General features: G+C 36.2%; 1 pseudogene; it reads left to right on the plus strand.

Moving 5' to 3' along the window:
• The first annotated feature begins 11,428 nt into the window (after positions 1–11,428).
• Positions 11,429–11,546, plus strand: LOC145071813 (5S ribosomal RNA; annotated as a pseudogene).
• Positions 11,547–17,055: the final 5,509 nt, after the last annotated feature.

The following is a 17,055-nucleotide window of genomic DNA, read 5'->3' on the forward strand; positions in this document are numbered from 1 at the left end:
AACATTCTTGAACTCTGTGATATTATCAGTTATGAGCGCCTTCACTTACTCATTTGTTTGATTCTAAATCATCAAAACAAACTTCTTGATCAAATCAGCGATCCCACTCTTATTGGATAAGAATAAAACCCATGTGAATCGTGAGTAGTCATCTATCACAACCAAGCAATAGGAGCTCTTGTTGATGCTGAGAACGTTGACCGGACCAAATAAATCCATGTGCAACAATTGGAGAACTTTACTGATTGAGTTGACAGCCTTTGGCAAATGGGGCTTGCGATGATGTTTTCTTTGAGCACACGCCACACATTTTTCAAAAGTAATAAATTCTTTGACAGGGAGGCCACACACTATCTTGTTTTTAGCAAGACGATTCAGGTTCTTGGCGTTTGCATGGCCGGAGACGACGATGCCAAAGCATGACATCATGTTCAGAGACTTTAGAGAAGATACATGTGACATGCTCCGGGATATTATGATTCATGTCTACGATTTTTGCATTTCCATCCCTCTTCGATTTCACCAAGATCCAATCTTCAGGGATAACGATTCCATGCTTCAAGATAAGGTACTCTTTGTCAATGAAGTGTGTTGAATAGCCTTTATTGCAGACTTGTGAGACACTCAATAAATTGTGCTTTAACTCGGGAGCATAATTGAAGTTCTCAAAGCTAAGCACTCTGTTTGTGACAGTTCCTTTCTGGGTGATCTTCCCGCCTTCTCCTCCTGCGATGGAAACATAGCCCCCATTGAAATTTTGAATGTCATGTAGTTGGGAGATGTCTCCTGTCATGTGCCTAGAACAACCATTGTTGACATACCAGGGTCTGACGACATTCCTCCGTAGCTGTTCCTGCAGGATGCGTGGGATTTTCTAATTAGATATCTTCCTCGTGAGAACGAGATCTTGAGAATTTTCTAATTAGATATCTTCCTCGTGACTCGTTCTCTCTTCTCTGTGCATGAAAAGGAACAAATGCCCGATTTTGACAATTGCGTGCAATATGAACAGCAGTTCCACAGTTAAAGCATGTTCGTTTCTTAGCATAAAAACTGGTACCGCTCTTTTCTGATCTAGTGTTCTTATTGACTCCCTTACGCCTCTCACAAGTGCATGTGCAAGTTTCAGGTTGTGTGACAGGTGTAAGTGTAGTGGATGTGCTTGTGACAGAGACATCAGATTTATCAAATACATCACCACACTTCACAAAAACAACTGAATCATCAGACTTTGACACAAAATCATCACAAACCAAAACATCAGTTTTAGAGTTAGAAACAAAAGCATCAGTATTTGAAACATAAACATCATATTTTGAAACACTATTATTATCAGACACACTCTCTTCTGCTGCATGCTTGCCATGACTTAATGGTGAATCTGCATAGGAAGTAGAAATGTTAGTATCCTTTTCCCTAGCACTACTCTCCGTCACAGGTATAGCAGGTTTGCCATACACAAGATGTTCCTCTTTGTCCATCTCTTCCTGAGTTATAGGGATAGCAGTGTAATTGTGATTGAAAGGAGGGACACTCTCATACCCTAGACCTACCTGTTTCTTATCTTTTCATCTCATTTGTTTCTCTATGATAGTCTCAACTATCTCACTTGACACATCAAATTTTTTGAAATTAAAATCAACATTTTAAAATTGAGTATTTAATGTGTCAAGCTCGTCGGTCGCAGTGGCAATTTGTTCTTGATAAAGTTGTAGTTCTCACACTTATTGCTAAACTCTTTCTGTAGTTTCCTAAAATCCTTAGTTTTGGCCTCTAATTGTTCTTTTAGTGGTTTTTGGCCCTTCCTAAGGTTATATCCTTCATATTTTAGGTCCTCGTTTTCTCTACGCAATAATTCTATTTGTTCACATAAAAATTTAACAGTATCAATGCATGTTTGAGTACAGGAAGATTGACTGACCTCTTTCTTTCTTAGGCTTAGGGTTAGTGGATACCATGAATGCAAACTGCAACTCCATCATCTCTTCTTCAGGATCATCTTCAACTTTCTCCTCAGGGATGTCACTGATCTGGGCCAAATGAGCATTTTCAGGTCCTGAAATCTTTAGGGCCTGAATTTGATCCTCCCAATCAAATGACTGAGCTACCACCGCTAGATTTGCAGTCTTGTTGTTAGCAACAGCTCCCCTGTTGTTTCCCACCGGCACCATTGTCCTTTCATGATTCATTTTTCTATCAGGTTTTGGACAGTCACAATCAAAATGACCAGGCTCGTGATAGTTAAAGCACCTCAACTTTCCTTTGTTGAATCCAAACTTCTTCTTTGCATTCATTCCCCAATTGTTCTTTCTAGTTTTCTTTGCAAATTGCTTGGCCCTAAACACTACCATCGCGATTTGCCATGTAATGTCCATTTCTTCAACATCCTCTAGGTAAATCTGATCAAGATCAACAAAAGAAATCTGAGAAGGAAATTCTCCAGCCACAAAGGCATTGTAGCAATTCACCAGGCCAGATGATAGGGCCATGTTCTCTTCGACTTCTTTGGGAGTAGAGGTTGTAACAGGGACTTTTGAGGAGGAGGTTGCATGTGGATAAGGCATAGATGGCGGAACAACTTGGGACAGTGGTTGTGGAACAACGAAAGCTTGATTTTGTGTAGTGGTAAAGGATGAAAAGGCATTGTTTGATGAAATCCCAAGACTTACAGTAGAATAAGATTTCACATGGTTTATTTCCCTTTGCTTGTCATCAAGATCACAGGCTTTAATGATTGCCATGGTTTCCGTAAGACTGAGTCGGTAGAGATCTTTTGTCTTCTTGATATCTGAGACATTCATGTCCCATGACTTTGGGAGAGAGTTCAGTAGCTTCTTGTTAATCTCTGATCTTGGCACTGAAATTCCAGCAGAACTCATCTCAATAGTAAGTGTGATAAATCATTGTAATTGAGCCTCCAAAGACTCTCCAAGAATGTGATTGAACATGTTGAACTTCTGTCTGAGCATGTCCTGACGACTTTGCTTCATATCTTCATTTCCTTCATAAACTTCAACTAAGCTTCCCACAAAGCTTTGGCTGAGTCATACTCACGGAAACCTTGTGCAATTTCCGGAAATATTTCCATTGTCAGTGTTGCCAAAGCCTTTTCTTGTTCCTCAATTTTCTCAAAATCCTCATCAGTGTAATTTGCAAAGTCTTTGTCAACAATGGTTCCATTTTCTAGAGTGGTAGTGATTCTAACTGGACCCTTCAGAAAACTGCGCCATATCTTGAAGTCATTCATTTTGATATATTTTTCCATTCTGTATTTCCACTTTGGGAATCCTTCAGCTGACAGAAGACGTGGGATTCTAGTAGTAGTTCCCATAATCGAGTCCAACTCCTGATGAACTGTCAAGTTTTATGATTCCATTTGTTTTTTAATTTTCATAATTGACTGAAAGTAAAACTTGAAAAGAAAGTACAACCAAAAACGGAAAGGGTTCACAACTGAGAATAGGTTTACATTCAATAGGGGTTTATGACCGAAAATAGTTTATGGCCTTACACACTTTTGCGATCGAGAACAGATTACGATTGAGATGGTTCACAGTAAAAAATGGTTTACAGCCAAAAACGTAATGGGTTTACGGCCGGAAATGTGTACACGGCCGTAAACTGATGAACAGTTGTAGCCGAAAACACCCAGAAATTGATGAAAATAGCTTATTTCAAGCAAATTTTCAATCCCTTTGGCCTTGAAATCACGACCAGCAGCAAAAACTCAGTGTATATATATATATATATATATATATATATATATACACACACACACACACACACACACACAATTTATCTCTCTTTTATATTCACTTTCTCTTTGTGTGGAAAAGTAAAGCAGTACGTAGTTTGACACAAAATTTCTCAAGCTCATAATAACAAATCAAAAGAAGAAGGGTATATGTTGAAACAGATGGGAGAAAGGGTTAAAGAAGAAGAAAGAAAGAAATTGTGTGACAAAGGGAGTGATTTTTGCCGTCTAAAAAGAAGGGAATCTAAGCAAGGAAATTATTAAAAGAGCCACACAAGCAACCTCTCCCAATAAAGTGTTATAGACGTCTCCAACCAAGAAAGTAAAGTTCGGAATTTCTTAATTTTAAGCTTTATGTATGCCCGTCTAATACATAACAAATAAAAACGTCTTTTGACCCTTTACTTCATATTCTAACCAAGAAACTTATAAATATTTTAAATGAGATAGTGTTTGGTAAAAAAAGAGCATAAACATATACACAAAGTAAACATAAACTTGTTTATAGTAAAGGTTATCTAGACATCACTTATTTTAAAGTTCCGAATGTTACTACAAAATGATAACTATGCTCACTATTATATATATATATATATATATATATATATATATATATATATATATATATATATATATATATACCAAAAATGCACATGCATAAATTTATAATAAAATAATAACATTCTAATGAATATATAAATAATCAAATGTTAATATATATATATATATATATATATATATATATATATATATATATATATATATATAGGCTTATGTTATTCTATTAAAAGTAATCATTATGTTATTGTATGCATATATGTGGGTCAATCAATTTCACTTATTTTAAGAAAGTAAATAATACATATTATTAAATTAAAGATAATTAGAAAATACCATCTAATTTCATTTTAAGGGTATTTTAGTCAATTAACATATATTAAAAAAAGGAAAATTGCATATTTTAAGGGATAAAAAATTCTATTACTTTTAAAAACCTGATTGTAGTGATGATACTTCTCGGATTTTCTGACAGAATATATTAATCAAAAATAAAAATATTCTTGAACCATAAAATAATAGAAATATTTTTGAACCTATTTCTTGAAAAAAACTTTAAAAACTTCTTGGAGAATAACGAATTCTTGAACCATTAATTGAATAATAAAAACAAACGTTACATTAATTCTTATAGAATATGGGTAACAATTGCTAAGAATTACATTTATTGTTAAAGAATAAAAACTAAAAAAAAAACTTTCAAATCAGGAAAAACAAACATCAAAATCTAACAAAGACACTAATATATTCTAAAAGAATAATGTTGCTAAAATTAACATCAATTTCATGGTCCAATCTTCAAGCATCAGCTGCTTCTATGAGAAAATATCAATATTCCCTTCCAACAGAATTGGAATTCGTGATTCCATTCTGTTAGAATTGGAATTCAAGATTCAGTTACGGTATGCATTCTCTTGGAAACAAGCAGCCCACCTATGGACGATGGCTCCATTGAGGCAGCTGACCCCACATCTTGTCCATGCATCCACTGGTCTGATGAAAACCTTCAGCCACACCGAGACCTCCTTTGCCCTTGCCTTTTTCCTCTTTTGTATCTTCATTACACTATTACCACAAGTGAAGCCAGTCAATTCCATATCATAATGTAGAACTACAATTTGAGCATCTCACAAAACCTTCCATCTTAAACTGAATCTGACTATTTTACCCTTCCATCTTAAACTGATGTTAGAATGATGAAATAAAACTGCAATATGAGCATCTCACAAAACCTTCAGCGAAGCATTGTTTCATTCTTGTCCATACAACATAATCAGAATGTAAACGAGTTGTTATACCCGAAAAAATTAAATTAAACCCCAATTTTAAGCAATTTGAGCATCTCATATTCCCCCTAGATTATCAAACAACTTATGTTTGAACGATGTCTAAGAGAAACATAAACCCACCATTCAACAACAAGCATCAAAAGAAACATCACTTAACAGCAAACAGAGAACATATATTGACATAGCAGAAAATAGAGATGATCGAGAAGAGAGAACAGAGTACGTACGTATGCAATATGCAATGTTGGGGCGACGATTGAGAAGACACGGCAATACGACGACAAAAACCATGGATGTAAGGGTTGACGGAGGAACTCGGTGGATGTGGTTCAAGGGTTGGCGATGGTGGTGACCTGGAGGGACATGGTCGAAGATGCGAAGAATGTGGATATCTGGAGATGGCATCCAAATTTGATGACATCTCGAACCCCAACTCGTAATACATATTTTGCACCCTCCTTCGGATTCTTCGATTCCAGATATTTCTTCTCTGACAAAATGCAATTGACCTGCGTCTTAATTTTCTTCTTCAAACGTGGAGGTTTATCCCCATATATTTCTTCTCTGCAAATATGGTGGTGACGATCTTCTGTTGGCGATGGATTTAACCTGGTAATTTTGGGCGACATATATTTTATTTGTTTTGGAGCTAGGGTTAGGGAAGATCGAATGGGATAGAATACACTGATTGTCGATCGTTTTAAAAAGGGAGAAAGGTAGGTCAAAGTAATCACCATAATTATAGGAGTGTATTTGTAGAAACTATTTATCAAATTACTAAATTACCCTTCTTTATTTGTTTGATTATTTATTTATTTTTTAAATTTTGATTTGGCCCACATTTATGCATACAATAATACAATAAATACTTTAAACACGTGAACCTATCTCTCTCTCTCTCTCTCCCTCTCTCTCTCTCTCTCTCTATATATATATATATATATATATATATATATATATATATATATATATATATATATATATATATTATTCTCATGGGATCGTTTTGGGCAGTATAAGCTTGCAGTCCCTGCACGTGTTTACCTCCAAGTAATTTATGGTTTAGATGTCATTAATACGATAAAATGATATGATTTTAATTTTCCTTATAAAATTTATTTACCTTTAATACTCCTTATTAATGTTTGTAAACTTGACAGATGTTGATCACAATATTTAGTAAAGAGGTTTTTGGGTTTTTATACTAATTAAATGCTAAATTTAGTGATAGAATTTAAATAGTCACATGTCATGTAATATGATTAAAACCACTCTAAAAACATTTTCCAATGGACGCGAGTAGTTACTTTATATAAACACACATACACTAAACAATTCCTCTATTTTATTTTCACTTTCTCTCTGTTTGGGAAAGTAAAGCAATACGTATATTGTGAGAAAATCTCTCCAGCTCATAATCACAAAACAAAGGAAGTAGGGTATCTATTAAACAAATGTGAGAAAAGGTTAAAGAAGAAGAAATAAATAGACTATGTGATAGAGGGAGTAATTTCCGTAGTCTAAAAAAATGAATCTGAGTAAGGACTTTACTAAAAGAGCCAACATGAGCAACCTCTCCCAATAAAGTGTTATAAACGTATCCAACCCAACAAATAAAGTCCCAAATCTCTTAATTTTAAGTTGCATGTAGGCCTGTCTAATACATAACAAATGAAAACCGTCTTTTAGCCCTTTAATTCATCTTTTGACCGATAAACTTACAAGAACTTTAAATGAGATAGTATTTAGTCAAAATGAGTATAAACACATAAGCAAAGTAAACACAAACTTGTTTATAGTAAAGGTTAACTAAGACATCATTTCTTTTGAAGATCTGAATGCTACTACAAAATGATAACTAAGCTCACTATTATATATATATATATATATATATATATATATATATATATATATATATATATATATATATATATATATATATATATATATAACCAGGTTCTTTTGAGAACCAAAAGATTTGTGAGAATTTGCGAACTCATAATCTGATCATCATTTTTCAACAAAAAAAACACCAATCTTCACCAAATGGAGCGTCTAAGCCATATTCAGGCTCAAAAAAAGATTTAACAATGTGTTTTTTGTCTTTTTGTATGATTGTCGATGAGCATAATCATCAGTCATATGACTGCTGATGAGCACAATCAAGTGCCATATAGACTGCTGATGAGCACAATCACTATTGAGTGTATCCATCTACAGTCCATAAGGCCGTTGATTGTGATCATCACCAGTCCATATGATCGTTGATTATGCAGACATGAAAATATCCAAAATAAATAAAAAATTTCAAATCTTTTTTTAGTCTAAATATGGATTAGATTAACCATTTTGAGAAGATTGGTGTTTATTATTTAAAAAAAATGATGAGTTGATTATGAGTTCGAATGTTTACATGCCTTTCTTGGTTCACACAATAACTCAACCATACACACACACACACACACACACACACATATATATATATATATATATACCCCGAACAAAGTGGTGGCATAAATAGTTTTTTAGCGAATAATTTCTTATGGGAAAATAATTATTAGATTTAAATAGTCACATGTCATGTGATATGATTAAAACCACTCTAAATTTTTTTACCAATGGGTGAGAGTAGTTACTCTATATAGACACATACACACACAATTTCTCTCTCTTTTAATATTCACTTTCTCTTAGAGTGGAAAATTAAAGTAGTACGTGTAGTTTGAGAAAAAATATCTCAAGCTCATAATAACAAAACAAAAGAAGAAGGGTATATGTTGAAATAGATGGGAGAAAGGGTTAAAGAATACGAAAGAAACAAACTGTGTGACAAATGGAATGATTTTCGTAGTATAAAAAAAAGGAATTTAAGCATCTTTTGGCCAACCCAAAGAAACAGACTGTGTGATAGAGGCAACACAAGTAACCTCTCATAATAAAGTGTTATAGATGTATCCAACCCAAAATTTAAAGTCTCAAATCTCTAAAACTTTTTGTTGTATGTAGGCCTGTCTAATACATAACAAATGAAAATCATCTTTTGGACATTTATTTCATCTTCTAACCAAGTAACTTATAAGAACTATAAATGAAATAGTATTTGGTCAAAAAAGAGCATAAACACATACACAAAGTAAACATAAACTTGTTTATAGTAAAGGTTATCTAAGATATTACTTCTTTTAAAGTTCTGAATGCTACTAATAAATGATAACTGCGCTTACTATCATATGTAACGTCTGTGTTTCCGGGCTTGCCATTTTTAGCAATGTAATAGTCTAGGTTAACCTTTGTAACCCGTTTTGAAATAATAAGAATGTATTATTTGAGTATTATGTGTTTTGTGCTTAATTGCTTAATTATGTGGCCTGATTAATTAAGAATAAAAATAAGCATCAAAATTTAAGTGTAAAATAAACTTAATATCTTTGGTTAATGTTGTAGTAGTTGAAACGAGGTTTTCGAATATATATAGAACGCCCAAATCTGACTTCGTATGAGGAAGTTATGATTTATCGAAGTTTCGACTTAGCGGTGTGCAGCCTGAAATACTCGAATTGAGATCGAGCGGTTTTTAGCCGAGGCAATCTAAATGAGAAGCGAAGATCTCATTGTTGGTATCGAAGCGATAAAAAGTTAGGCGAGAACGGACGTCAAACGAAGAAGTTATGAATTTATAACGAAAGTTTCTGTCGCGGCCTATTAAAAATAAATAATAAAAATAAAGTCGAAATTAGCCGACGGAGTCTAAACGAAAGTCGTAGAGCGTGGTCTCACCTTTCCGTGGATATAAAGAACGTCGAAAACGGAGTTCATATGAAGAAGTTATGAATTTCCGAAGTTTATTAATCATTTTGTATTTATTTTTAAATCAAAATCGGAGGCATTATCCGAAGCTGAGTCATCAGTTCGATCCGACGTACGCCCCGCGTACGTGAGTACGCTACCGCGTACTCCGATAGTGTCGACACTTCGGATGACGCATGCAGTGACGATTTCGGACGCAGTACGCGCTGCGTACTGCAGTACGCCCCGCGTACTCCGAGGCTCCAGCCTCTATATAAGGGATCCGAAGGCAGCCGATAGTTTTGCCAATTTCTTCTCTTCTCTCTCCCGTTTTTCATCATTTTGCGTGCCAGAAATACCCCGAAGCCCCGGTATCATACTCTAGCCCCGAGGCAAGTCCCGAGATCCCGAAGATCTCGAGAAGTGCGGTTCCCGAGTCGAAGCTCTGCCCGCGAGAAGTTTGATTTTTGAGGAGATCTTCCAGATCTGCTGTGGATTACTACTTCTGCAAGTCGTAGTGTTGTCCGATCATCTTCTGATCAAGTGAGTGTATACTACCTTTCATAAATACGATAATAATACAAGTGCGGTCCGATTGTATTAAGTAAATTGTGGTTTATGTGTGTGAGGGTATAGTTACTTTCTTCTAACGAGTAACTATGAAGTATTTTATATGATATACTTGTTATGTGTATATTTTGTGATTGTACGCGTGAATGGATATTCACTTTATTCTATCTCATAGATCTGAATTGTTTTCTATGGAATACGTGTTATGTGGTATGCCTCATCTGTTATGTGGATTATATATTGAATGAAAATGATATACAGGTTTTAAACTACGTATGAAAATATATATTTCTGTCTACTAATATGTTGGGTAGAACATGGGTAGATAGTTGGTGTGTAATAAACAGATGAGAGGCCTCGATGTTGTTGTTGTTGTTGATCTAGTTATTCAGCGGAGTATGGATAACGACCACGGACTCTTTCTAGACAGTCCAGTGGAACGCTAGCAGGTTCATAACCTGTAGGTGTTGTGAACGATGTGTTCACCGGTGTACTCTATCCCCCTCATGGTTGCCTTTAGGATATCTATTGTTGAGGAAACCCCTTTGCAGTGATGTCCGTCCCGATGAAAATCCTAGATTAGGTCCCTTGAGATAGATGTTGTTTTAGGGACGTAAAGTGAGGATAACGGGAATGGGTAATCGGGATAGTGATTGGTTGGTGAAATTAAATATAACTTATTTATTGTGGGTTGAAAACCCTATATGCTCACCAGGCTCCCAAGCCTGACCCACTCAGTTTTATTTGTATTACAGGAAGTGGCACAAGGGCGTAAGATGGATGGATCATCTTGTTGTTTTGTTTACAAGTCTGTACATGTATATATTTGTTGAATGACTTGTAATGTTTATCGTTTATGCTTTATGGTCTGTATCGGAACACGACATCCCGAGTTTTGATTATATAATGAAATGCATCTCTTGATGAAATGCTTTGATAAATATTATTTTATCATGTTTTGTTTTGGGAACAAATTCCACAACTCTTTCAAATCAAAAGGATTTACTCTGAAATTATTTAAAAGCATAAATGAAAATCGGTCTTTTCTGGCCGAGATTTTGGGGATGTCCCAGTAAAGTGGGTTAGATCTGATCCCACATCGGCTGGGAAGGAGAACTAAGCATTCCTTATAAGGGGTGTGGATACCTTACCTATCACAACGCGTTTTAAAGCCGTGAGGGCAGCAGATCCCATAAGAACTCTGCAGTTAAGCGTGCTCGGGCGGGAGTAGTACCAGGATGGGTGACCCCATGGGAAGTCCTCGTGCCGAGTGGCCCAAAGCGGACAATATTGTGATACGTGCTAGAGGGGGATGTTACAAATGGTATCAGAGCTAGGGCACGGGTCGATGTGTTCGACGGGGACATCGAACCCTATAATGGGGGGTGAAAGTGGGTTAGATCTGATCCCACATCGGCTGGGAAGGAGAACTAAGCATTCCTTATAAGGGGTGTGGATACCTTACCTATCACAACGCGTTTTAAAGCCGTGAGGGCAGCAGATCCCATAAGAACTCTGCAGTTAAGCGTGCTCGGGCGGGAGTAGTACCAGGATGGGTGACCCCCTGGGAAGTCCTCGTGTCGAGTGGCCCAAAGCGGACAATATTGTGATACGTGCCAGAGGGGGATGTTACATCATATATATATATATGTGTGTGTGTGTGTGTGTGTGTGTGTGTTTGTGTGTGTGTCCGCGCAAACGCGGCAGTGATAAATAGTTTTTTTAGATAATAGTTTATTACGGGAAAATTATTATTAGATATTATTATTATTTATCATGTAATAAACAATTACCATTTTTATATAAAGTTACCATTTGAACATTTTTTTATTAAGATGTGATAGTTTTTGGCAGCATAAGCTTGGTGGTCCCTGCATGTGTTTGCATCCGAGTAATTTATTGTTTAGATATCATTAATATGGGAAAAATGTAATGCCCCATTTATTTAAATAAATTAATAAATGTAATTCCCAGATTAAATTGTGAAGGGTTTAAAAGTATAGGTTCCTGATTAGTTTTGTGAGTATTTAAGAAGGAAGGGGCTATTGGTAAATCCGGGAGTTTATTTGTAAAGAATTTTAGGAGTGAGGGTAGAAAGGGTAAATCAAGGACTTAGTTTGAAAGAAGAATGAGAGGGAGGGGCCAAAATGGTCATTATTGAAATAAGTTATAATAGGCACGGGTATATAAGCTATATGAGAACCCTAACCCTAAATTTTGCCTTAGCCGCCATCATCCGTTTGTTCATTCTCCGGTCACCCATGGCCCTATTGCGCAGCTCTTGTCTGAGTCTAACCATTGTGGGGACGAGTCTTTTACTCGAAGGATTATCTGAGCCTCGTCGCCAGTGATGGTATTCAGGTGATGGCTAATTGGCATTACAAGGAGGCCTTCATCAGTTGAGGACTGGTTTGGGTCGGAGATTTCCCTAGGGTAAGCCAAGGATGAGAGTAGCAGAGAGCAGTAGCAGTCAAAGGGACTTGGTGGAGTCAAGGCAGTTCGTGAGGAAAGTACGGATAGATGTGGAAGGTAGTATTGGCCCGTACTACTGAAAGCAGAGGATCCGTACTCGAATCAAGGAAGGCTGAGATAAGACCAGGGAACTTGTAGTGTGTGAGATCCCTCGTGTTTTAATGAGTATTATGATGTTAATGATGACATATTACTGAGTATAGTGATAATATATATACATGAATTTTATATTTTAAAGTATTCATTTCTTTTTTACTTTTTATTTAATTTTACTCTTCAAACTTTTGGAAAGTATTCATGAGTTATTTATACATAACTGATTTGTATAAATTTTTTTTTAACTGATACCTCTTAAAATTCTTAATATAAATAATATGCTTTATAATATAGTAATACATCCAAAGGTTCTTTTTTTAATAAGTTCTTTTTATCTTCATGAATGACCATTTTAACATCTTTGTTATTCTAATTAATGGAATCATTTTGGGTAGTATAAGCTTGGGGTCCTTACATGTGTTTGCATCCAAGCAATTTATAGTTTAGATATCATTAATATGGTAAATATTATATGATTTCAGTTTTCCTTATAGTATTTACAAATCTGTTATACAGCTTATTAATGTTTGTACATTTTACAAATGTTGATCACAATAATTACTAGAGAGGTTTTTGAATTTTTATAGTAATTAAATGTTAAATTTAATGATAGAATTTAAATAGTCACATGTCATGTGATATGATTAAAACCACTCTAAAATTTTTTACCAATGGGTGAGAGTAGTTACTTTATATAGACACATACACACACAATTTCTCTCTCTCTCTCTCTCTCTCTCTCTCTCTCTCTCTTTTATTTTCACTTTCTCTTAGAGTGGAAAAGTAAAGTAGTACGTGTAGTTTGAGAGAAAATATATCAAGCTCATAATAACAAAACAAAATAAGAAGGGTATATGTTGAAATAGATGGGAGAAAGGGTTAAAGAATACGAAAGAAACAGACTATGTGATAGAGGGAATGATTTTCGTAGTATAAAAAAAGGAATTTAAGCAACGACTTTATTAAAAGAGGCAACACAAGCAACCTATCCTAATAAAGTGTTATAGATGTATCCAACCCAAAAATTAAAGTCTCAAATCTCTCAATTTTTAGCTGTATGTAGGCATGTCTAATACATAACAAATGAAAACCATCTTTTGGCCATTTAATTCATCTTCTAACCAAGGAACTTATAAGAAATATAAATGAAACATTATTAAAAAGAGCATAAACACATACACAAAGTAAACATAAACTTGTTTATAGTAAAGGTTATCTAAGACATTACTTCTTTTAAAGTTCTGAATGCTACTAAGAAATGATAACTATGCTCACTATCATATACATATATATATATATATATATATATATATATATATATATATATATATATATATATATATATATATATATACACATGTGTGTGTCTGCGCAAACGCGGCGGTGATAAATAGTTTTTTTATATAATATTTATTACGGGAAAATTATTATTAGATATTATTATTATTTATTATGTAATAAAAAATTACCATTTTTATATAAAGTTACCATTTGAACATTTTTCTATTAAGACGTGATAGTTTTGGGCAGCATAAGCTTCGTGGTCCCTGCATGTGTTTGCATCCAAGTAATTTATTGTTTAGATATCATTAATATGGGAAAAATGTAATGCCCCATTTATTTAAATAAATTAATAAATGTAATTCCCAGATTAAATTGTGAAGAATTTTGGAAGTTGGGGGTTAAAAGTGTAAGTTCCAGATTAGTTTTGTGAGTATTTCAGAAGGAAGGGGCTAATTGGTAAATTCGGGAGTTTATTTGTAAAGGATTTCAGGAGTGAGGCTAGAAAGGGTAAATCAAGGACTTAGTTTGAAAGAAGAATGAGAAGCAGGGACCAGAATGGTCATTATGGTAATAAGTTATTATAGTCACGGGTATATAAACTATATGAGAACCCTAACCCTAACTTTTTCCTTAGCCACCATTACAAGGAGGCCTTCAGCAGTTGAGGACTGGTTTTGGTCGGAGATTTCCCTAGGGTAAGCCTAGGATGAGAGTAGCAGAGAGCAGTAGCAGTAAAAGGGACTTGGTGGAGTCAAGGCTGTTCTTGAGGAAAGTACAGATAGATGTGGAAGGTAGTATGGGCCCGTACTACTAAAAGCAGAGGATCCATACTCAAATCAAGGAAGGCTGAGATAAGACCAAAGAACTTGTAGTGTGTGAGATCCCTCGAGTTTTAATGAGTATTGTGATGTTAATGATGTTATATTACCGAGTATAATGACGCTACGTTGTAGACCAGATGGTACATCTGGTGTCGACGAGGGATCAGGATTGGACTTTGTAGCCGGACAGCTCGATGATCAGATTAGGGAGTTCATTCCATCTGAGTTTACGTGCAATATCATTAACCAGACTCCTGTGATCCTCAATATGATCAAGGAGGGCATTATATAAATTTGTGATGAGGCCGAGTGCAATATGCACTGAGATAGCAGTCATGATGGGGACCCGTACGTTGATGTTTCGCGAATTCAGAGTTTGTGAGGCTTCAGATTGTCATGGGGGTTAGGGACCCCATTGCTAGCAGCAAATGGTTGGCAGGTGTTGCCAACACTTTCAGTACTAGCTGTTGTCTCGAAAGGAAACAAGATCTGACTTATTCCCTGTCTCCTGAGGGATAGAGCACGAGATTGATAGAAAGAGGTTGGTAATGAGTCAAGTGATGAAGCAGTTGACGCTATGTCATTGGATGACTTTTAGACCAGATTCTGGGCAGAGTGTGCCCAGGCGATTGAGGCGCAACAGTTGGCACAAGAGTTGTTAGATCCACCAAACGAATGAGATTGTGGTAGAGCTCACTGCCAAGTCTCGGAAAAAAAAGCTTATATGGTACCAGAGTATGCACCAGATGAGGAAATGAAGAAGGTAAGTTATCAAAACATATTGTAGAGTGATAGCAGGGAGATCGTGAGTATCTCGGGGTGCAAGACCCTGAATAATATGACTTCTAGAGCTTGAGAACGAGGTATGGACTTGGAGCACATTGGTAAGAGGGAATCAGATCAGCTGCTTATATTGAGGGGTCTCAGGAGGAGACCTTAGATTTTGGATCAGCTGTTGAGAGACCAACAAGGTTAGATTCAGTACATCACATGCGGGAAACTGCACGATAAATTTTTTCGTTCCAAGGGTTTGAGTAAGTGTGACTCTGGGTTATCCTCTGTTTGTGTTTAAATTATACTTCCAATAAATGGCATATGTTAATTGCATACCGAGAATTATTAGCGGATAGCGAAAGATCATTTCCCAAATTACGGGATTGGGAGAGTACATTGTCATTTCAGTTTATTCCAATGCTGAGGAGCAAAACGAGAAGCACCTGAGGGAGGTGCTAGAGACTTTGAGGAGGGAGAGAATTTTTGCAAGGTACTCCAAATGTGAGTTCTGGTTGCACGAGGTGCAATTTCTTGGGCACCTTGTCAATCAGAAGGGTATTCTAGTCGTTCCGACCAAGATAGAGGCCGTGATGCAGTGGGAGATTTCGAGGTCTCCAATTGAGATTCGGAGTTTCCTGGGTCTAGTGGGTTATTATTGGAGATTTATTCGGGTTCTTGGAGGTGGTGTGATCTTTTGGACTGGCTAGTATTGAAACAGTAGCAATGGTAAACATGGTATTCAACAGATTGGGCATAGAATGGTAAGAAGGATTGAGAATCCTTCCAGTATTGTGTGCTGTAAGACGTTAGCTGAATCAAAGTGGGGGGGGGGGGATCATTCAAGAATTCAGAAGTAGGAGCAGTTTTGAAACTGGGATAAGCTTTAGATCCTTGTCAGGAAGGAAGACAGCCCAAGTGGTTGTATAGTTTGAGAATAATGTGAAATGGAAGTTCGAAAAAAAAAAGAGATTTGCTAATGACGAGATCGCATTCTCTAAATGTTTTCTAGGAAGCCTTAGGGAATCAGGTGGGGGATTCCAGTCAGGACATGGGTTCAGTTTTGGATGTTAGGTTGTGTGTATGCTTGACGTCGGATGTGTTCGAATCAGTAACCAACGAATGAGATAGTGTTAGAGTGTTGTAATTCGGAGGGTGTAGATGTAGTATTCACTAGCAGCCAGATAGTGTGAGAAAGTGTTGTAAGTATGCGGGTGTAGCCGTAACATTCACAAGCAGTCGGATAGTGTTAGAGTGTTGTAAGTCTGTGGGTGTAGCCGTAGCATTCACTAGCAGTCGGGTAGTGCTAGAATGTTGTGAGACTATGGGCGTAGCCGTAGAATACACTTGGTTGGTAGACAGCATGAGCGCGTTGTTAGGACGCGGAAGGAACAATAGTACCCACCCGTTCGGGTGTAGCAGTAAGGATATGGAAATCCACAGATTGGATTTCAGAATTATCTAGATAGATTAGATCTAGTTGAGCCAGTGATAAGACTGTAGGAATGCCACTGCAGTATTGAGATCAAGAACGTAATGGATTGTTTAAGGTTTCTTGTTATATAAGGCTACAACTGGTTATGGAGCAATCGCGTTTAGCCATGGTTTGGTAATATCAGGATTCAATGCACGGACCCGATCGATTGGATCAGGA

Source organism: Lactuca serriola, chromosome 8, assembly GCF_051521515.1.
Source record: "Lactuca serriola cultivar US96UC23 chromosome 8, Lser_US96UC23_V15, whole genome shotgun sequence".
Taxonomy (NCBI): Eukaryota; Viridiplantae; Streptophyta; class Magnoliopsida; order Asterales; family Asteraceae; genus Lactuca; species Lactuca serriola.